Raw genomic sequence first — 7,150 nt, forward strand, 5'->3', positions numbered from 1 at the left:
CACACACATAGGTCAAGTTCGATCGATTCAACAGCCATCTAGCCAATCACATCCAATCCATCAGAGTCAGAGAAGAGAGAACAAATTGAGTTGAAGTAAATAACGTTAAGTGAGGGAGAAAAGGTCTCAACCAAATTTGGAAGTGATGCTGCACTAAGCTCTGTAGATAGTTAATAATGTAGAACTTAATAATAATAATAATAATAACGAGAACAATAACAATGTACCTGGTACAATTGTCTACATCACTACTGCTTTTATTGCAGCAAAGATTTACCTTTTTTTTTTTTGCCAAGATCGGAGAAAAGTCCTTTTTTTTTCTTACGATGCCAAAACCAATCTAGTTTTTAGACGGTAAATCACGCTATTTTATGTAGTGTCCGTTGGATGCCCCCCGCGCACCCTTTGAGTCTTGGTTCCTCTCGAGGTTTCTTCCTCATGTTCTAGGGAGTTTTTCCTTCCCACTGTCGCCCTTGGCTTGCTCACTGGGGGCCTGGCCTCGGACATTTGTAAAGCTGCTTTGTGACAACGGACGCTGTAAAAAGCGCTTTATAAATAACTGTGACTTGTCTTGACTGGACTAATTTTAGATGGTAGAGTCTTTTAGAAATGGCTGCACAACCAGTATGCATTGCTGGTTCTGCCCAGCCCTGCCGCCTTCCCTGGTGCCTGCTGATGGATAGAGACTATTGTTGGCCTTCCAGTTCTAGAGAGTGTCCTCGGTGTGTCATGGGCCATCGTCTCTGGGTACGCCGTTGTGGGGACGCGATGGTGGGTTATATTTAGCGGTGTTTAGTTCAGAGAGCTCCATGAGAAGCCCCATAACAAGCTGCAGGCTCCACCCTCTCATTAGCCGAGCACAGCGTTAACGCGCTTCGAGAGTCTCCGGGGTGGAAAATACGACTCGTGTGTGTGTGTGTGTGTGTGTGTGTGTGTGTGTGCATGAGCGTGCGCGCGCGCGTGTGTACTCCTCTGCTCCCGCCGCACCCTTCTTCGCGTCTTCGCGAGCGTGCGAGGTGACATCGTTTCCCGGTCTCCTGGCGATTCTGTGGAAACTGCACACCTGAAGCCAGAGGACTGAATCTGGATTCATGCAGAGAGACATTTATCTCTCCAGCTCTCAACCTCCTTGGAAAAGACGCGGTAGCGTTTAAATGCACCGCAGGAATGCGCTGCTTGATTTTCCGTAGCGGTTGCATTTCTTCGCACCAACAACACACCGGGGACAGAGCCTAAAATATGTCCAAAGACAGAAGACACACATTTACAATCCCAGAGCGGCAATTTTCTTTTCAGAGAGTTGCTACAAACAAGCTACGTTTGCAAACGCACCCTTAAACCAAACTGTCTTAAGTAATGTTTCTTAAAGCTGACTGAGAATAAGACGGGCTGAGGATACAACAACATATCGAGTGAATGATGCTGCTTTGTTCAGCAATCTTCTGTCATCACAGTTGATGTGTGCGTCCCGTTCTTTTGCTTCGCGGTCGAGTACAGCTCCACTGCAGACGAAACGGCTGCAGGACGCGATGGGCGGATGTGGCTGGGGTATACGTTCACGAAACGTGATATAAGCGGACGAGGGTGCGGGACGTAGGTGGGGGACGTGGTGTGCTTCCACTGTGGTGAGAGAACTCTGTAAGACTCACTGAAGCGAATGGGGAAGTGGGGTGTGTCGTGAATAGCGGGTGGCTGCACAGTTTGCGGCTGTGTAAGAGGTGAAGACGTCGGTGGCCGAGTGCAGGCAGCAGGGAGTCTCTTGTGTAGGCAGTGTGTGTGTGTGTGTGTGTGTGTGTGTGTGTGTGTGTGTGTGTGTGTGTGTGTGTGTGTGTGTGTGTGTGTGTGTGTTTGATTTGGTGTGTTTGTGTGGGGGTGTGTCTGGGCATGAGTGCTTATGTCTGCATGTGAGGGGGCTTAGACGAGGTTGAGTGCAGCAAGAGCACAAGTTGTGCAGTGCAAAACCTACAGTCCCCTACCCAGCACTATACCCAGCCCCCTACCCAGCACTATACCCAGTCCCCTACCCAGTACTATACCCAGTCCCCTACCCAGTACTATACCCAGCCCCCTACCCAGCACTATACCCAGCCCCCTACCCAGCACTATACCCAGCCCCCTACCCAGCACTATACCCAGTCCCCTACCCAGTACTATACCCAGTCCCCTACCCAGTACTATACCCAGTCCCCTACCCAGTACTATACCCAGCCCCCTACCCAGTACTATACCCAGCCCCCTACCCAGTACTATACCCAGTCCCCTACCCAGTACTATACCCAGTCCTCTATTCATTACTATACCCAGTCCCCTACCCAGTACTATACCCAGTCCTCTATTCAGTACTATACCCAGTCCCCTACCCAGTACTATACCCAGTCCTCTATTCATTACTATACCCAGTCCCCTACCCAGTACTATACCCAGTCCTCTATTCAGTACTATACCCAGTCCCCTACCCAGTACTATACCCAGTCCTCTATTCAGTACTATACCCAGTCCCCTACCCAGTACTATACCCAGTCCTCTATTCAGTACTATACCCAGTCCCCTACCCAGTACTATACCCAGTCCTCTATTCATTACTATACCCAGTCCTCTACCCAGTCATGTGTCCATGCAGCCACTCCAGGTTCTGCTACTTCCGCCTCAGCTACCATATCTAACACTCGGAAGCCTACTGCAAACTCACACCATGTCCTTCCTTCCTCTCTCTCTCTCTCTCTCTCTCTCTCTCTCTCTCTCTCTCTCTCTCTCTCTCTCTCTCTCTCTCTCTCTCTCTGTCTGTCCCCCCTCTCTCCTTTCCTCTCCCACCATCGCTATTTGCACTTGTAGAGGTCACTGTTGAATATTTCATATTTGTGTGTGTTTTGCTTGTGTGTGTGTGTGTGTTCTAGTTAAAGTTGAAAGAAAAGTGTATGAAAACCAGTTTATACAGAGACTGATATATGAATGTAAAAAATATGATCATGAAGGTGAAAGTTGTGTGTGCGCATGCACGTTGGCATGTGTGTGCTTATCTGTCATGAGGTGTGTCTGTCTGTATTCAGGTTGATGTTACGGCTTTGAATGCAACATTTATCCCTCCTATCGGTTCATAAGGATCTGTGGGTGTGTGTGTGTGTGTGTGTGTGTGTGTGTGCGCGTGTGTGTGAACTCTAAAGTGTCAGCAGTAAATGTCTGATGATATTATGGTAGAGGTGCCATTGAGTGGTCTTATGTTACAGTGCTGGAAAATCCTGTCTGCTCTGGAGCTCCAGGGAGGTGCACTAGATTGACACCCAGTGAAACACATATACTGTTTGCAAGAGCATATGAAATATTCACAAATGCTGACATACCACTAGTTCTTGGTTACACCTTGTGCATATATTTGCTTGAACACACACACACACACACTGCTTGTACACAAATAATGAATGTTCGCATGTCTGAGTGTGCACACATGCAAGCGTGTATATGCGTAGGTGCAAGTAGTGTGAATGTGCATGGGCAAATGTTTCAGATGCAAGCAATGTGTGCAAATAGTGCTTATAGTGTTTTAATTTAGCTGGACTGAATCCCATTTCTGTTACCTGACACCTAATTCTAGCAAACTGGTCTCTCTCTCTTTCACTCTCTCTCTCTCTCTCTCTCTCTCTCTCTCTCTCTCTCTCTCTCTCTCTCTCTCTCTCTCTCTCTCTTGTTGCTAGGAGACAGTCTAAGTTCTCTGCTCTACAGAGTTCTTGTAGGCTCCTGATTTTGACAAGGGAACAACATGCCCCACTCCATTCCTCCACTCTCCCTCCCTCTTCCTCCCTCTCTCCATCTTTCTTTCTCCATCTCTCCCTCTCTTACTCCATCCCTTTCTCTCTCCCTCTCTCTCCATATTTCTCCATATTTCTCCATTTTTCTCTCTCTTACTCCACCCCCCCCTCTCTCTTTTTCGCTCTCTCCAGGTTTCTCTTCAGCTTTGGTTATCACTGAGGTCCACTGTAAGCCTTCATTATGAGTAATCCACTGGTGTGAAAGACCCTGGGATGAGAGCTTAAGGAGGTGGTAGGAGGAGCCCACTTGTACTGTAGTGACCGTGTAGCACATGACAAGGGGCAGCAGTGAGCTAATGAGCTCCTCCCCTCTCCTCTCCTCTCCTCCCCTCCCCTCTCCTCTCCTCCCCTCTCCTCTTGTCTCCTCTCCTCTCCTCCCCTCTCCTCTCATCTCCTCCCCCTCCTCTCCTCTTGTCTCCTCTCCTCTCCTCTTGTCTCCTCCCCTCTCCTTGTCTCCTCCCCTCTCATCTTGTCTCCTCTCCTCCCCTCTTGTCTCCTCCCCTCTCCTCCCCTCTCGTCTCCTCCCCTCTCCTCTCCTCTTGTCTCCTCCCCTCTCCTCCCCTCTCCTTGCCTCCTCCCCTCTCCTCTTGTCTCCTCCCCTCTCCTCTTGTCTCCTCTCCTCTCCTCTTGTCTCCTCCCCTCCCCTCTCCTCTCCTCTTGTCTCCTCCCCTCTCCTCTTGTCTCCTCCCCTCTCCTCTTGTCTCCTCCCCTCCCCTCTCCTCTTGTCTCCTCCCCTCTCCTCTTGTCTCCTCCCCTCTCCTCTTGTCTCCTCCCCTCCCCTCTCCTCTCCTCTTCTCCCCTCTCCTCTTGTCTCCTCCCCTCTCCTCTTGTCTGCTCCCCTCCCCTCTCCTCTCCTCTTCTCCCCTCTCCTCTTGTCTCCTCCCCTCTCCTCTTCTCCCCTCCCCTCTCTTCTCTCTCAGCAAAGTTAACCACCAGGCATCACCGGAGTTTATGCAGTTGTTTTACCCACCACTCCTCCACCCTAGCCACCTTGATGGACATTCTCGTGCAGGATGGATTTCAGACACCCACACACCGTCAGGACCACACTAGGACTTCTAGAAAAGCTGACTAGACATTGATCACTTATTTTCTCATTTTTATTATTTATTTATTTTCCTCCCTTTCACTACTTATTCAGCTCCAAGTTTTTGTTGCTATTATTGTAGTGTCCGTTGTCGGCCAGAGGAGGATGCTCCCCCGCACCTTTGAGTCTTGGTTCCTCTCCAGGTTTCTTCTTCATGCTCTAGGGAGTTTTTCCTCTCCACTGTCACCCTTGGCTTGCTCACTGGGGGTTGGACTCTGACATCTGTAAAGCTGCTTTGTGACAACATCTGTTGTAAAAAGTGCTATATAAATCAATTTCACTTGACATGCTTGTGTGAGTGTGTGTGAGAGATAAATGCAGGAAAGGGCTGTTTTTCCTAATGTTTGCTGTGTTTGTGTGTATACATGTGTGTGTGTAATTTCTCTCCTAATCTGTCACTGTAACAGATGCAGTATGCAAAATTTTCATTATATGATGAACAAGTTGCTTTCCCAGTGCTACTGTAGGCATAGTCACCACCGAAAACACAGTAAACACAGTAATTACAGAAAACACAGTCACCGCAGTAAACCGAGTCCTGTGTGCACATTTGTGTGTGTGTTCGGGGCGGGTGTAAGGAGTTTTTGTTACTGTATTTACTTATACTTGCCCTGCTTATGACATAAAAATAAATATAAAAAGAGCAAATTCTATTGCACAGCCCAGCGTGAGTCATGAGAGTGTGTGTAACCAACTTCAACTTTAAGTTCCTTAATGCCAAAACAGCCAGCTTTGTCAGACATTTCCCGTTCGGCTTGCCTAATTTATGGTAAACATGTAAACGTGTGCAGTAGATTGGATACTCTTCAGGAACCTGGTGCCAGCAATATATAAAACAATAGCTGGTTTACTTACTGAGTACTTAAGTATTAAGTATTAAGTATTAACTGTAAATAACAGAAATGTAACAAACGTGAAAAATACTACCTGAATGTCACAGAGAGAGAGAGAGAGAGAGAGAGAGAGAGAGAGAGAGAGCAAACCCCAGGGAGTGATTTCTCCAAACCTCACTCCTCAGCGCTGCCTCCACTCCACTCTCAGCTCCACGGCAACTCTCCTCCCAAAACCTTCTTGACCCCAAACCCAGACTTCCTTCTTTCTTATCTTCACCAAGAATAGAGTTTACCACCACTGTCCAATCAAAAGTCACCTCATACTGGTATCACCTGAACCAACCAGCTATTATATCCACAGGACGTCTCAGATACTAGGACAGTGGGTTGCACTCTGAATCACCACTAGCCATTTTTGGCGAGGCAGTACCAAGGTGACAATTGTGATTTGATCCTCCTCATCGCCGTGAGACCGCAGATGTGCACAGCTATGGTGATAGATGCGAACAAGGCTTTCCAGATCAGACTTTAGCCTGCATGTGAGTGTTCGGGAAAGACTCACGACCGGCACCAACCTTCTGGACCCGAACGGCAACCACTAGTGCAGTCTGAGCTGCAGGCAGCTGTAGTGAGTTGTGTCTGTCCCCCTGGTACATGGGAATTGTAGCCTTCTGCGCCTTCATTTTATCATATCCTAACTCATAGTGCAAAGACACCGTGATGCAATATAACTGCAATCCAGCCTTTTCTTCTCTTTGTGGACATGTATTACATTGCCGTGTTCTCCCGTCTACAGACGGGGTATGTCTTCGCCATGGTACTTGCAGCATTCCAAAGTCCTCCTGTGTGTGTGTGAATGTGTGTATGTGTGTGTGTTTGTGTGTGTGTGTGTAAATAAGTAATATGTTATCAGCATGTCTGTGGAACTTGGGGTTACTATGGCGATGTTATGCTATCTGTCCCTGTAATTTTGAGGCTCGGCACGTAAGGTGGTTTTCTTCTTCTCTGAATGGACCAAGAGGCACACAGGTGCACACACACACATACACACACACACACACACACACACACACACACACACACACACACACACACACACACACACACACACACACAATTAGATAATAGGACTTTCTGTCTGGGCTGAGATTGCTCCCTGTCTGCTTCTGTTGTCTTCATTAACACTTGAACAAGTTCTTTCGTTCACACACACACACACACACACACACACACACACACACACACACACACACACACACACACACACACACACACACAGACACACACACACACACACACACACACACACACACACACAGCATTCCTTTGCCCATACATCTTCCTTCGTGCTTCACCTGTTCCTACTAGAGTACTTTCTCTGTGTGTTTTTTTTTTTTTTTGCTTTCATCAAAGCATATAAAAAATGC

The sequence above is a fragment of the Electrophorus electricus genome, chromosome 21 (genome assembly GCF_041902795.1).
Source record: "Electrophorus electricus isolate QZ-2024a chromosome 21, ASM4190279v1, whole genome shotgun sequence".
In the NCBI taxonomy this organism is placed as follows: Eukaryota; Metazoa; Chordata; class Actinopteri; order Gymnotiformes; family Gymnotidae; genus Electrophorus; species Electrophorus electricus.